The sequence below is a fragment of the Brachycentrus maculatus genome, unplaced genomic scaffold (assembly GCF_059751285.1).
Source record: "Brachycentrus maculatus isolate JH-2025_06_01 unplaced genomic scaffold, ASM5975128v1 h1tg000002l, whole genome shotgun sequence".
NCBI lineage: Eukaryota > Metazoa > Arthropoda > Insecta > Trichoptera > Brachycentridae > Brachycentrus > Brachycentrus maculatus.
The window spans coordinates 743,889-761,499 of NW_028280757.1; the positions used below are offsets into that span (position 1 = coordinate 743,889).

The following is a 17,611-nucleotide window of genomic DNA, read 5'->3' on the forward strand; positions in this document are numbered from 1 at the left end:
CCTGAAGAGGGCAACAGGTCGTTGCCGAAACTAGTTGGTTAATAAAAATGTGAGTGGATCAAAACACAATTTTTTTTATTTCTCGAAATAATATATAGTATAATGATTTGTTAAAAACAACTAACTGCATGGATGTTTATTTTCTTGCCAAGCAAAAGTGACTTAAATGGCCCTCCTGAACATTTTACGTTTTGTTAGTTGGTCGCTTTCTCCTGTACGACTAAGATTTACATAATTTTTTTCTTATTAAAAAAAATAACTATAATTAAGTACATTATATTCTCTTCTAAAGCACTGCTACCCCTAAATCAGGGTGGTTCTAGAAATACCCGCACCTTAATCATATCATCTCTTTTATTTCACATTCAAATCCAATCATTGAATCGCGCATCCCTCTTCCCATGAAAGATACGAGCCACCTGAAACAATTCCCATTCGGATATAGGATTACAGGGTGGTTCATTTTTCTCTCAATTCTATATTCACTTAAATCAATGAGTTTAAAAAAGAGGAGATTCACAAAAAGCTGTTGAGGAAAGCTGGTAAAAGTGTGATTGATATCTTATATAGTAGATAGATCAATTGAGAAGTTAATGGGATCCTTTTTTAATGAAAAACTCAGCGAATGATCTATGCATATTTTTTACCATTAACTGATTACTCAAAAATGCTGTGTTTAAAAAAAAAGTTAAAAAAATAAAGCTTAGGCTCCTTTGAAGAAGTATTGTACGAAAATGGCGCTTTAATAAATTATTCAAATTACTTTTTTAAATATGCCGTACGATATTAAACTAACTAACTAACTATCATGCCGATTCCCCGCAAGAGTGGGCAGAGAGAATAGAACGCCACACTTATCTTTATTTGCAAACGATCTTCACCTCTACTCCTATCATGCATCTTATCACACATACCCGGTGATTATTCAGTTTTCTGACCTAACCACTTTCATGTCTTTAAAATATTATACTTGATCATTTAAAGTTTTTCTCGGTCTTCCTCTGCTTTTACCAACATATTTGCACATTAATTTGTTTAACCGTTATTTCTTCACTCATTCGATTCATGTGTCAAAACTATCTCAACACATCTTTCTTAATTATTTTATTATTATAAGGTTTTTAAAAAATAAACATTAAAATATTTAGAAATTCTTGATGAAAATTCATAAGTTTGATAAATCAACATACGTGAACAAAGATTTTGAAAATCTAAAAATATAGGTAACAAAGTTATTAACAAAATATATATGTTATCTTGAAAAAAAATTACTTATGTACATCATTGTAAGTTATTTGAAACCAGTCGTAAAATAACAACTTTTATAAAAGTTACATTCATAACAATTATAAATATAACTAGTCTTATAAAATTTAAGATATTTTTTTTTATGTGAGATAATTCGTAAAAAAGTATTACATACTCATTGAAACTTCATAGTTACTTACTTTCTTAAAAATTATAACCATAGATGTCGCTAGTGACGTTTTCACCATATATATTAATTGTATTATTACTTAAAGCAAATGTATAAATATTCGAAATTTTAGTAATGTGTAGAATGGTGAATGTTTAAAGTGATTTAAAGTACTTTGACCAGCCATCGACAAGTTGTTAGCCCTTTCTATACCAGACATTCATATAACCATGTCAATAACCGTCCTTACCCATGTTGAGAAACCAAAATTATTTTGATTTTAAAAATGTACATATATTTATATTTTGTATGTATTCTGAACGGCTTGGGTCCCCAAAAGAAATGTATTATAAAAGTTGATGAAACGAAATAAGCTTTTCAACTCGAAGCAAATAGTCAAGTAAAAGTAAAATGATTACATTTTATTTGAAGTTTTCTAATATCCCTTTGAGAGGTTGGACGTGATCAGTCTAGAGTCTAGATGATGGACTCCGGAATGCGGTACAAAACGTCACGTTGCCATTAAATACGAATAATCCTGAACGTTAATAAATAAATAAATAAAAATTTAACCCTTTATTTGGTAAATCTTTTTTATTTAAAATTTGATTATAACACGTGTTTCTGTGCATTCAGTAACATTATCGAAAACCGTATTACAATGTATGTATTATGCATCGAAACACGTGTCACACACGATTTCAATAAATGGTACTACAAACATAGTAAAAGATAATTTGAAAACGGTTTATTTTGACTTAAAAGCATTATTAACTTTGAAAGATTGTAACTTGATTATTTATTTAATGGAAAACCAACAGAATATTTTAAAAATTGCAAAAATATTTTTTACTCACTATTGGTAATCTCCAATATGTAGCAGAGATCTTTACAATTACAAAACTTATTTATTTAAAATTATTTTTGGTACATTCGACACAACACTTAAAAATATCATTTTAAGATAGAAATCAAATGCAAAACCTCATATTTTTGTATTATTTTTTGACATCTCATCAAAGATGAAGAAGAATATGGAAGTCTGGGCATTTACGGGGCTGACGACCGTCATCGGCTGGTTTAAGTGATCACTTTACACACGTGTAACATTCACCTATTCTACCCATTATTGACAACCACACTACTCAAATTCTTGGAAGTTCTTTATATATGAACCAATTTAGAAACCTTGTTCTTGATGACGGTCGTCAGCCCCGTAAATGCCCAGACTTCCATATTCTTCTTCATCTTTGATGAGATGTCAAAAAATAATATGAAAATAACTCCTGTAATTGGAGATAATCCAGATTTCGTGAACAAGTATTTGGACACACTCAAAATGTTGCTCATTTTTTTGTATTTAAATTTTACTTCGTAAATACTACTATTTAAAAAAAATCTATTTTGATTTTCTTTCTGGTAAAATGTTATTGATAGCTATTACCAAAAAGTGAATTCCGATTCAATTAATCAAAACCTCACATTTAGTAGCCAATATGGAAATTAGTGCTACTTTGCAGTATGAGGTAAATATTTATTAGTGTACATTAATATATTTTGTGAGTAATAATTTATTTGTGGAATGCCAAAATAACTCAAAGCTAATGAAAAAATATTTCGTGATTCGTAAATCTGACCTTAACTTACTAATATTACAGTTTAAATGGAGTTTTACAAAATAAATAATAACTCGGATTTTAAAATAGACCAAAATTTACTGTTCGAAGCGGAGATCCAATTTATCATTTTGTTTCAGTATAAAATTAGAGCTCAAAGGTATTTCTTTCAGAAAATAATTTCAGGGTAAAGTTTTCCCTTTTTCAGGACTGGGGATGATTCTTATTGCATTTTGAAAGCAGGTAGTAAACTTGTTTGATTGTTCGGATTAAACTTTCAGCGTTCTTCTAACTCAGTACTACTCCTGAGTCAAAGTTTTTAAACTCGAGATTATATTCAAAACATTTTCAACTACCGTTCAGAGTCATAAATATAAATGCGAGTATTGTTGCTTTAATGATTAAGGCAGAAAAATGTTTTCGATTTTTTTCAATTTCAGCCAGCAACGGAGTAAATTTTAACCTTGTGTAATAAAATATTACAGATATTATTAAAATAGATTTTTAGTGATGCAATAAACAAATTTTATTCTTGATTGATTAACTTTGTGGAAAAACGTGATGATTTAAGTATGAGAAAAAAAACGCTACATAAAACCAAATTTTTGAGTTTATTAATGTTAACATGACTAGTTTTTAGAACTACTGATGTTCTCATCCACAGGTAAAAGAAAGAACATTTGTAGTTCTCAACACAAGTCGTGTTTTTTTAAAAACCCAAATAGTGGTATTATGTATGTAATGTATTTTTATTTTTAAAGAAATAAGTTATGATTGTTAGCCGTTCGCCTCCGTGGTGTTATGGTTAGTATGTGTTCAGCAATGGGGGTGAAAATAAATATTGGTGATTTTACACTCTGATATTTATTTAATTTTACTCTTGACTAGTCTCTGATGCGAAGGAGTGATCGCCTTGCCTTCATGTAAGAAACAATCAAGATAACACTGCGTCAATACGATTCAGTTTCCTATGCACCATTGGGTGCAGATAAGGTTGGAAGAATAAGAAATATTTGAAATCTTGTGAAATGAGATCATAACTGTATTAAGTAATCGCTCAATCCAGCCAAATGCCAGGTCGTATTTTAATTACAACATTGTCTCAATTATTTAATTTCACTTAACGATTTTTTTTTATTTTAAATTTAACGTTACGTAAATACCACTTTTTCTGAAAATTTGTTATGACACGTGTTTCGATGCATTCTGCGTCATTATCAAATATTATATATGAAGCTAAGTCTTAATTAAAGAATTGTTTTCTTGGGACGTTGAAGGATGAGGAGAGGATAGGAAGAAATACTGCAATATTTACCAAATGAAACGTAAATTAAAGATGAAAATTTAATTTTTGAATGAATTTTTAAATCAGAGATTTTACGGGTCCACTAAGTTGTATTTTATTTAAAACACATTAAAATTAATAGTGTGACAATTATTTCGCCTAGTTATGGCATTTTCAAACGAATGTTATAAATATGATATGTTATAAGCATATATGATAAATTAAAATAGAGTTCTTCAAATTAAACGCCAAATCAATAAAAAAAAATGAAAATTTAACTCTATGTAATGATTTTATAATTTGATTCGGCAGTCACTTTGTGGCGTTGCGGTAGAATCCATTAAATTTGATATTACTTGGTAAACACCATGAAATAGTGGTATTTTCGATTAAATATCGAATTAAAAATCTATTTAATTACTTTTTACATAAATACGGCGTATGAACAAAGTTTGGAATATTCTCAATATTATTAATATATGAAGCATTTACTTAGTAGTTAGTCTTTTTACTTTTATATTTTTTTTTACAAAAATGTTAGTAATATTAGTATATAACCACTCACTAAGATTTCTATGCCTAACGGTTTCGTAACGTACTCGTTTCTTCGTCAGGACAATCACTACAGCAGCATGCAAACAATACTACACGTCATCGCATATATTTATCACATGCAATTTTGGTCGATCTAGTTCATGTTGGTCCTTGGGTCGACCAAAATCGCAAGTGATAAACATTCTGTGTAGTATGTGAATAGTGCTATGGTGTAATTTTTATTTATTTCCTTTTTATTTAAATGAGCAATCCGCAATCTCTGTTTTTAAGAATATTGTTTGCAATTAGGATAGTAAGGATAGGGAAGGTTTATTCGAAAAATACATCACAAACACCCAGACCAATTAAAAATTCATCTTTCTTTAATTTATTTTGCAGTTGGCGGGAATCGAACCTGCGACTCCAGTTTCGCCATCCAGCGTCTACCTATCTACTCCACGGCGCCTGTCGTGATAAGTATAGTAATGTTTGCATGCTGTTGTAGTGATTGTTCTGACGAAGAGACGGGTACGATACGAAACCGGTAGACATCAAAATCTCGATGAGTGGTACTAATATTACTTTAATTTTTGTAAAAATAAAATAATAATAATAAAACCCTTATCCGCAACCCAATGGTGCAAAGGGCACTGCTTCATATAAACGCAGTGTTATCTCGATCGTTTACACATGAAGGAAAGGTGATCAGCCCTCCACTTCAGGTACCAGTCCAGGGTAATATTGAATAAATATTGCAAAGAAAAAATCAATTATATTTATTTGACCCCCCCTGAGAATCGAACCTGGGACCTCCAGAACGGTAGCCAAGCATGCTGACCATGACACTACGGAGGCGGACATTTTTGTAAAAAAAAATTAAATTAAAAAGTATGGAATATTTAAAATCGCTCCCGTTTTAACTGATCCGAGTTAATCGCTCTACGTGCCTGTATTATTCTAGTCGCGTTATTATTATGCAAAACACGAGCAAACATCTACTTCGACAACCTTTAGCAATATGGGATTATCTTATGAACTACCCTTTGTACCGTTTTACAAGGGTGGCCTAATAACCTTCTTTATCCCTCAAGTGCAACACGAAATCCTCCTTTTTAATTAATTCACCCTACCGTGAGGGGAGAGAAAGGGAAATATATAAACTTCCTTCAGTGCTTTGAGGATCATATTTTTATGGAAAATAAACTGTTGGTGACTCATTAATTATTTTTAAAAAATTAGAACAGTTTGCAGAGAAGATTTCATAAAGTTAATAAGCTTTATATTTTTTTTTAATTAAAAGCTTTAGTACCAAGTATAAGTGCGTTGTTACTTTCCTTTCATTTATGGAAAAAGCTACGAAAAATAATTTTCTACCATCACAAAACCGCATATTTCAATATAACCCTTTGCGTCATACTGGAATACATTTTTTTATATTTCAAAATAGATAAAGAAGAATATGGAAGTCTGGGTATTTATGACCTAATGACTTAGTCATAATCTGGTTAATAATAATAATAATAAAATTGGATAACTTATAAAGCGCCATTTTCATAAAAAAAATACCTCAAGGGCGCTTCACGGTGAATGAACGGTTCACGGTTAAGTGATCAATGATCGGCCTTTGACAGGTTATAAGCCATGCAAATACCCAGACTTACATATTCTTCTCCATCTGTGTTGAGATGTCAAAAAAATGTAAAAATAACTGAAGTAGTAATAAAAGTGAAGAAAAATCATGGTTTTTGAAAAAGTATTTGGATACATTCAAAATGTTGTAAATCTAGAATACTTTCAATAGCATAAAAGTGTTTATAAAATCATTGACGACAGTACATAATAGAGTGCTAGTACCAACACTAATGTATCGAAGTCTATGTCACACGAAAAAATTTAAAACTACTTGGACAATTCTGCAGAAATTTATTATCATTCTGGCTCGATCTAAAAATTAAAATTTTAAATAAGAACCTCTAAAAAGTACGCAGCTGAAGTTGAATAAGTTATCAGTGTATTTCTAAACAGACGCCTTTAGTTCTATCTTCTCTGCCTACCCTGCAGAAAAGAGGGGATATTGTACTGATTATTCTAATATTAAAATACGCACTTAACCAGTCAATTCCATGTTACTGAGTCAAAGGTGGTATTGATGTGCAGCGGTTGGCGCAAGCAGTGCGCGTTTATGCGTACTAAATATTGACGCACCCGTAGATAACAATCGGTATCGTTGCACATGTGTAAGCGTTGTGTGACACCTCTATAACACCCAAGATCGGTGAAAAGCCATTAAAAAGAAGAAGAAGAATGAAGCGTTGTGTGTTTGACGCTGCGTATCACGATAAATCATAGGGAAAATCATAAACTCCGTCAAAAAGCATAAAAACTGTTAACCAAAAATAATTACAATATTTCAGGCTAATGCGTAATTTCTTGTTTTTTAAGTCTATTGGAAAACCGACAAAATGTAACACAAATAACATAATATAATAAAAAAAATAATAAAAAAATTCCAATTGGAGGTTTTCACTTAAGTAATCTAAAAATTAAAATAAACTGTCATGTACATAAAAGTATAACTATATAATAAACTAACATTACATGTTTTTATCAAATTATATAAACTTTCTTTATCAACTAGTCAAATAGACATCAACAATATTTCTCTTAAACGTATTAAAAGAAACATTATTGATGTCTTATATGATGTTATTTTTATTGATGTTATTTTTATATGTCCATCCTTGTTTCGATAAGTACTTTTCGAACCAATAATGTACTTAAAAAAAAAGAAAACATTTTATTTTATCATAGAGTATACATATAATATATTATGTACACTATAATGTAACTAAGGCCGTTATTAAAGGGAAAAAATGTAGAATAACATAATCCAACATTAACAAAAGATAGTGAAAAATTTTCAAAAATTATCCAAAATTCATATTTATTACAGTCTTGAGTTTATATTATACCACTGGTCATAACTTCTTTTGTGTCGTCGATTTTGTGTAATTTTTTTGAGTAACAATTTGATTAAGTAAGCTAAAAACGTAGAATACATTTCACTATCGATCGCTATTATTTTGTATAGATTTAAGAAATCCTTATTCAAATATAAAAGGATTTTTATATCAATTCTTGACTTTTATCATCGACATACACTTTTTGCACATTCGAGATATGATTATTGCACTGATTTAAAAAAAAAAGGCATTTAAAGTGAGATTAAGATTAGTTTACGACACAACGACACGTTTCATTAATTGTCTTATTAATCAATGGAACAAATATGGAATAACACATATCCTTTTTTTATTTTTATATTGTGATATTGCAAGAAAATATTTGTATAATGCACTTAAATAATGGATTAGAAATCAAGAAATATTACTTACCTAGATCTTCCACATGTCAATCACAATATTTTGAAGCTTTATCTGAAGTCATATTTAAGTTAAACTAATGATCGCGATTTTCTTATTATTTTTATTAATTGAGCTACAAATGAAATTTACACAATTCTCATTCACATAAATTAATTTTAAATGTAAAACATTACACAGTTTATCTTAAAATATCCGGATAATAACTTTTCAATTGCTTTAAAACAATTTCCTGAAAGTTTGTAATGCCGATCCTGAAATTCGGTTGAGCCTGAAAGAGCGTCTGGCCACTGAGAGAAGCGAAGAAGGACTGACGTGCTATCACGATAGAGCCTTAGAACCCACAACAGAAGGTTGTATCGGTTAACAGGGCATGCGCAGAGCTGTCCGCGCGTGTCTAGACGCTAAGGGCTGCGAATTCGCCGGAAATGGAGTAGGAGAAAGTCTTAAAACTTGGAATAAGCGCATGTGTCCCTCCAAACTGGAAACTTTCGAGGGAAACGTGTCGTATAACATTATGTGAGATGTTTATATGTGAAGAAATAAGTTTCAGAGTTCTTTCAGAAGATTAAAGGTTGTTTTTAGACGATCATGGAATCTCGCCGGGATTTGAGGACGCATCCTAATTTTATAGGACGAAAGTTTTTAGGATACTTTTCGATTTATATGCGAATCCCTGTGAAGTTATTATTTTCCATTCTGATGTTTTTTTTTCGATTTCGTGTTTTGTAAAAAAAATGTGACTACCTATGTTATATTGTATATTATTTAATAAAATATACATTCTTCAGATATGTATGTACTAACTTAAATATTTTATTTAAATAATATTGAATCTTTTCATTATTTTAAAACTTTATACTGTTGTGGAAAGAAATTTAATCATTTTCTCAATATTTTTAATATTTAAACATTTACTTTGTGGTTAGTCATTTTAACTTTTTTTTATTTACAAAAATGCTAATATTATTAGCAAATAACCACTCACCGAGATTTTTATGTCTGCCTGTTTCGAGACGTACCCATCTCTTCGTCAGGACAATCAACATGCACTAAGGTGCATGTTTAATCTCGGCTCGTAACGCATGTCTGTGGTGAAAACTGTAGTGCATGTTGGTCTTCGGGTTGACCAAAAATCGCATGTGTTGAACATTTTGTGTAGTTTTAAGTGTGCAAATGGTGCTATGGTGGTGAAGGGTGGTATTTTTTGCATGCTGTAATAGTGATTGTCCTGACGAAGAGACGGGTACGTCTCGAAACCGGTAGACATAAAAATCTCGGTGAGTGGTTATTTACTAATAATATTAACATTTTTGTAAAAAAATAAGTTAATTTAATGAATTTGTTGGTATATCGTCAATTTTTATACGGTAGGTTTAATCAATTTTAATTTAACTTGACACAACAATAAATAATAAATTATTTTATTTATTAATTTGAGAGCCACTTCGTGGAAATATCTATACATTTTTTACTCATGTTTTACTTAATTAATTCCATGTTTTCCCTGGAAAGAGTGGTATCATTAAAACTTAAATTTTAAATAAATGATAAATAATCTTATTTTAATTTTTTTTCAATATTCACATCGAATTATGGTACATAAGGATATTTGATAATACTTAGTTACCATTATAATATTATTTTATATTGTATAAAGTAAAAGTCTGCGTCCGTGGTATAATGATTAGCGTGATTAGCTACCGTGCTGGAAGTCACAGGTTCGATTCCCAGGGTGAAAATAAACTTTGGTGATGTTACGCTCTAATTTGTACTTAATATTAGGTACCCTGGACTAATTCCTGAAGCGCAGGAGTGATCACCTTGCCTTCATGTGTTAACGATTAAGATAACACTGCGTTTATAAGATGCAGTGCATTATTGGGTACGGATAAGGGTTAGAATAATAATAATTATAAAAATAAAGCGAATAATTTATATTTGAAGCACTTACTTTGAGATTTGCCATTTTATGATTAAAATGTAATTTTATTTTAAAATCACTACAGTTTAATAGATTTATATTATCCACTGACACTTCGTGATGGAATTGCATTTTTAATTTATTATTAGATTAAAACCAATATTTTTAGCTTTTCCACTTTTTTATTTGACCAGCGACCGGGTTTCGTCGTTACCGACATCATCAGACCAGTCTGATGATGTCGGTAACGACGAAACCCGGTCGCTGGTCAAATAAAAAAGTGGAAAAGCTAAAAATATTGGTTTTAATCTAATAATAAATCACTACAGTTTAATTATTTATAGTGATTTTAAAACGAATTTACATTTTTTCTTTAAATAATAAAGTGGTCACTTTAACCAGCCTATCGCAGATCGTAAGCCCTGTAAATACCCAGACTTCTACATTGTTTTTATTTTTTTATTATTTTTATTTTTATTTTTATTTCTTAAGTTAGCCTTATATTACAACTAATGTAAACTATTATATACACTTAATTTACTACATCTACATAAATATGTTTACATTTCCTTACAGTAAACAAAACATTTATTTTTTCATTTCATTATTTTTCAGACTCTTTTCATTCTTCATACATTTAGACATATTATATATTATGTGAGATGTCAAAATGCAAAATGACACCGTCCACATTTTCCTAAACATGACAATGGTCTTTCATTTAAAAATTGCATTATGCGCGTGGATAACGCTATATTTGCACATAAATGTATGTTTCCGCTTCCGTATCACACTGATAAACCTCATATTGTAGTTCTATTCAATTTCGAATTCTAATATTGTCTGAACTAGATCAATAAAATAAATTCAACCGGACATTTATTACAAAACATGTAATCCCTAGGGAAATTTCCATTCGATTATTAGAACCGCAATTTCGCATTAAAATAACAATAAATTTTATAATATTAACATATTACCATTAAATTAGAATAAACTAGCCGTACCTGGCCAAGTGTTGCTACGGCTCAGTCTAATAAAATGGATTTTATAAAATGAAAGCACTCATATTTGACATTTCACAATGCTTATGAAGCAATAAAAATATTAAAAACCTATGCAATTGCGAAATAATGTAAATAACTTGTGATTGTGTATTAAATACATTTATAACATTTTAAGTGTGTCCAAATACTTGTTCACAAATCTAGATTATCTCCAATTGTGGTAATTATTTATCTTTTTTTACATCTCAAAATAGATGAAGATGAATATAGAAGTAAACTTCTTAGATTTTGAGTCGAGTGGTTGTCAATCATGGATAGAATTGGCGAATGTTAAACGTGTGCAAAGTGATTACTTAAACCAGCCTATGACGATCGTAAGCCTAGTAAATGCCCATACTTTATATTCTCCTCCATCTATGCTGAAATGTCAAAAAATAATACATATATTACTATTTTTTTATATCTCATCAAAGATGAAGAATAATATAGAAGTCTGAGCATATTCTTCTTCATCTTTGATGAGGTGTTAAAAAATAATATGAAAATAACTCCTGTAATTGGAGATAATCCGGATTTTGTGAACCAGTATTTGGACACACTCAAAATGTTGTAAATACATATCGCTCACTCCTTTCAAGAACTTCATAAATAAAAAAAACTTGATTGTTTAGGAGAATGTTTTTAAAGTTTAAAACTAAAATACAATGTATTAACAATAAATATCAAGCCACTTATTGAACTTTTTAGTGTGCAACAGATCTTTTCAGGTAAAAACTGAAGGTTTTTCCTCTATTTGAAACATATTTAGTATATAAAAAAAATTAAACTATACCTTTTCTTCAAAACGCTAAAACAACACTTTCTGCCCTGTAGCAGGCAAATATTAAGTTTAAAATATGCCTCTTTTGCTGGGATATAGTACATTTTCTGGGCATTCCGAAAACATGCACAACTGAAATATGACGATTTTTGATTTATGACATTCTTGAAAGGAGTGAGCGATATATTATATTACATTGCTACTCGAAAGAAAATAAGTGCGATCCTTAGGTTTGATGTGAGCTGCAAAGAGTTTTTATGTGGGGTTTTAATTTGGAAAATGCGTTTTTCGACAACAATGCAACAAATATTCACGATTTACGCATTACCCCCCAAGACATTTAAATTGCCCCCCGATGGGGCACACTATTTTAGATTTTCTTTGTTTAAATTCTTTTGCATTTCACAATATATTATAATTACAAGTATGTACCGTAATGCTTTATAATTTTTAATACATTTGTACAAAAAAAGCTCACACAAAAGCATGGCCTGTGTATGGGTAGGCATTTTATTTTAGGTTATAATAAAAGGGCACTGTTAATAATACAATAATGGATATCAGAAATAAAAAGTGCTAATAAAAACTAATAATTTTAGATTTTAACATCAGAAACAAAAAATCAGAAATATGAAAAAAAAAAAAAAAATAGCAAATAAGATTTAAAATGCTAATATAAACTACAAATATTTGGTGAAAAGAAAAATAAAAATAGCAAATATTTATGAGTTATACGTTTAAAAGAAGAAGGTACTTGGATCTGTTTTTTTAAATAAACAATTCAAGTAAAATTTGAAATGGAAACAAACTAAGGTTTATGTATAAATTTTAAGTCATACACAGATTCTTTGAGTCTACTAAGTTGTATTTCATTAAAAAAAAAAACAAACAAAAAAATATTGTGACAATTGTTTCCCCTAGTTATGGCATTTTCAAACGAATGGGCTGGTGTATGTTAATGTGTTTTTGTTAATAAAATACAACTTAGTAGACTCAAAAAATCTGTGTTTGATTTAAAATTAATACAAAAATTATAATGTTCTACTAATTCTACAAATTAAACCCCAAATCAATAGACAAACTAAGGCAATTAATGTCTAACATATAGTCTTTGTGAAATGTATTAAACAGTTTTGGAGCCATGAAAAATTAGTGTCTTTGCGTGAGAACACAAATACATACACGTGATACACGATACATATGAACTTGGAGAATCAGATCAAAACTCATTAACATATCTCACCTGGTACATTATCTCCCTTCACACGGTTCGTGGTCTCCAGACTGAATGAACCCGAGTTTTTGATTGGCTATTAGCCAAGTCTGGCCATATCGATTGTTGGCCAAAAACCCCTAATATCTCGGTATTTGTTTGAACCCAAGACAACAAAAGTGCTAGGCAAATAAACCAGTTTAACCGTTTCTTCGGACAGATAAATAATTTGAAATAAATGCCCTCGGGGAGAGAATCATGGACAACTCTTGTGATATCAGCAATATTGAATCTTGTGATTTATTGACTGTATTGAAGTCTAATGCTTATCGTACGAGACGTATATATTTTCTTTGAGAACACATGCTCCATAGTACAATATAACAAACAAAACAAACTTTTCTTAAATGTTTTACGAAGACACTTTGTGTCACATTTTATAAACTTCTTAAAATTGAACAACTTTGTTTTAACCACTTTTTTTACTGTTAGTACATTTTAACCAACCGGTTTCGGTCATCAGGGTTTAAAAATAAAAATAACATTTAGGAGTTTTTAAATCGTTTTTTAATCATATTTTCGTATGGTGTACGGAGTGTGTGGAAGTTTTTGATAAGGGAATATAATTAACTATGAGTATTTTAATGTTTTTAATGTTTTAGAATTTAATAAACCCTGATGATGACAAGGTTTTTGTCGAAACCGATTAGTTAAAGTGTACTAATAATAAAAAAAGTGAAAAAAATAAAGTTGTTTTATTTTATAAAGTTTAAAACAAACTTTCTTCATTAATAGATTCAGCAGTCACGTTGTAGTAATAACTATCCATTTTTCGATTCGCAGGGAACAGAAGCAATTTGTAGAACTCCATTTCAATTTATTATTTATTATATGTTAAAATGAAACATTGATTTTTTTTTAGTTAACTTAATTGTATTTTATTGTTAAAAACCACATAAAAATAAATTTTGTGACAATTGTTTCGTCTTGTTATTCAAACATTCAAACATTCAAACATTCGTTCGAAAATAGACTAAAAAAATCAGTGTTGGATTTTAACATTTAATATATTAATGTTTGTCCACCTCCGTAGTGTAATGGTCAGCACGCTTGGCTACCCCAGATTCCCAGGAGGGGGTCAAATAATTATTTCTGATTTTTTTCACATTCATATTTTTTTCAATATTACCCTGGACCGGTATCTGAAACGAAGGGCTGAAGCTTACCTTCGTGTGTTAGCGATCCAGATAACACTGCGTTTATATTATGCAGTGCCCTATGCAACATTGGGGTGCGGATAAGGGTTTAAAGTGTAGTTAGTAGAACCACACTTTCTATGTCATTATTATTATTATTATTATGATTTCACCAATAAAGCTTTGTTAAAGACACGGTGTCGCTAACGCTAGTAACTAACTAGGTGCCTCATTAAAAGTTGTCGTCATATGCTCTGTTCACAGCCACTGCTTACTGACGGGTGTTCGCAAAATAACGAACGCTTACAAATATCACACATTAAATAATATTTTATTTGTGTCCAAATACTTGTTCACAAATGTTACTTTTCTCCATGTAATGAGTTATTTTCACTCGTTCGACATCTCAATATGGATGAATATATATGCACCAATAGCTAGGGTAATAAAGCGCCCTTGAGGTAGTATTTTACGAAAATGGCGCTACATAAATTATCTAAATTTATTATTATAAATAAATAAATTATTATTATTATTATTTTGAAAGAGAATACAGAAATGTCGGTTTATGGCCTGTCATAGGCTTGTTAGTTGATCACTTTACACACGTGCAACATTCACCATTCAACCCATAGTTGACAAGCACACTACTCAAATTTCCGATATCTATATCATCATCTCATGACATAGTACATAAGAGTTCAGAACAGCCATCTATGTTGGATTGAGAAAGCTTTTATTTAGCAGTGACCCTTTTATTCGGATGTATACACACTAAAAATGTTATAAATAAAAGTAACTGTTAAAATTGTTAGTTACACAAAAAAAAAGAAAATTGTGTTTTTAGGCGTTTCCCAAAAAAATGTCAAAATAGCCCGGGGTTCGAATCTTGCAAACATTGAAATAAAAGTGTTTCTGCTGAATAAAAGTTTACTCAAAGTAACAAAGATGGCGGTTGTGAACTCATATGTACTTTGTTATGAGATTAACGATATATAGGATAGGAGTTCCATAAATTTGAATAGGGTGGTTATAAATATATTTTATTCACCTGTATGACTTTTACCATTCTACCCTTTATTGAATATCCATAATTATATAATTGAATTATTATTTTTAGTTGTTTGTATCGATGGTTTTATGGATACCATTTATAAATATTTTAGTAAAAAATTTAGAACTTTGAAGTTTAGATTTAAAAAAATCAGTTTAGAACTTTGTGAAGAAGGGTGAAAATAAATTGTCAGGTTAAGTTAAATAAATAAATTACGTTTGTCCGTTTACATTCAAAGACCATTAAATTATTTTCATTTGAATATAAATTTTCAGTATACGAATTAACATTTTTTGTCTGTAAATGTACTAAAAATTTTAAAAAAATTTGTTTTTTGTATCCTTTATTGTTTTAAAAGCTCGTGTATCGGTTTAAAGGTTTTGACTGGTGGCAAAGAACTTTTTTACGCTGAAAAAACTGAAATCTGATATTTCTTGCAATAGTTCACCAATTAGGAAAACTGTATTGAGTTACTCGTTTTCCGTGGAGATTTAGTCAGAGAGAGAGAGAAAGACAGACATTGCTTTTACAGCACATGTAAAGGATACAATCAAACACATTATTTGTTTGAAAGTAGGTGATGCTTTGTCTGACTTAATTCTACATGGATGACATATTTAGCAAAACGAAAAACAGTTTAAGAACAAATCCCTATATCAAGTGTGATTGGCATTTTCAGGCCAGGCGAGTGATTAGATTTTTTCTAACATTTAACACATCGCTCACTCCTTTCAACAACGTCATAATTATATATCAAAAACCGAAAATTTTCAGTTGTGCATGTTTTTGGAATGCCCAGAAAATGTAGATACTTTATCTCAGAAAAAGCGGCAGATTTTTATCTTAATATTTACCTGCAACAGGGCAGAAAGTGTTGATTTAGCATTTTGAAGAAAAGGAATTTTAATATATTAAAAAAAAATATATATATATATATATATATATATATATATATATATATATATATATATATATATATATATATATATATATATATATATATATATCCTAAATATTTTTCTAATGGAAAAAAAACATTCAGGTTTTACCTTAAAAGTTCAATAAAAGGCTTGATATTTATTTTAACACATTAATTCTATTTTTAAACTTTAAAAACGCTCTCCTGAAAATGATGTTTTTTGACATATGACGTTGATGAAAGGAGTGAGCGATATATTGGTCAACAATAAAAAGAAAATATGACTGGCTTCTTAATAAAAAACAAACGTCAATCAAAGTTTTTTTCATGAACGAGACCACAGATGCAGTCTACAAATAGTATGTTCCAAAATTCCACTTATACCCCGAAACAAATTTCTTGATTAGCAGTTCATCTGGATTTTTTTATTTATATAGTTTAAAAAAAATAACCATCAAGGCTTCGGTATTTTAGAGAAGAAAATAAATAACATGTTACTTATTAATTTGTTAAGCATCATCAACGGGGTACAGAGAGGTCGTTAATTACTAAAAAACATTTTAATCTAGGATACAGGGGGTTGGTGATACTCAGTTATTTTAAAATATGAATAGGATTTTAGTTGTGGCGACTTAATTTTGACTATTAATACATTTTTATAACAAAACAAACTACTATTTTATAATATTTAATAATAACTGCTTACTAACAATTGAATTGTAACTTACGAATAAACGTAGCTTCCAAATGGGTAGGCAGAGAGAATAGAATGCTACACCAGTCTGTCATTGCAAATAATCTTCGCCATTTCCACATTCACGCAACTCCTCACACATACCCGCTGATTATTTCAACTCCTAACCTGAACACATTCAAGCATTTGAAATACTTGATCGTGCCAAGTTTTCCTCGGTCTTCCTCATCGTTGTTTAACCTATACAGAAAGCAGAATACTCATCACAAGGCTTATTTATATCACTTAATCGCCCATTTTTTATACCGCCACTCACTTAACCATTCATCCCTGAAGATGACAACGTTCGTGTCGAAACCGGTTGGAAAAAAGTAGCAAAAATAAAAGTGGTTCAAAACAAGCATCAACTTCTATTTTATACAATTTAATTGTTATTTACTTCTATGTTGGATGGCTTAGGTGAGTATTAAAATTATTGTAGCGAAGTTTACTTTTTAATGCCTTCATGAATGTAAGGGTAGTGTGTAATTAAAATATAAGTGGAGCTTC

The 17,611-nt window shown here is 29.9% G+C and overlaps 1 protein-coding gene across 1 annotated transcript in view; it reads right to left on the reverse strand.

Annotated features, from left to right (window-relative positions):
- The window catches only part of LOC148314049 (GTP-binding protein Di-Ras2-like), a 255,774-nt gene extending 247,392 nt beyond the window's left edge, over window positions 1–8,382 (reverse strand). Inside the window, exon 1 of the mRNA XM_088277126.1 lies at window positions 8,248–8,382. The gene's annotated coding sequence lies outside the window, so the exon portion shown is untranslated. The remainder of the gene's footprint in view (window positions 1–8,247) is intronic.
- Between the last annotated feature and the right edge of the window lie 9,229 nt (window positions 8,383–17,611).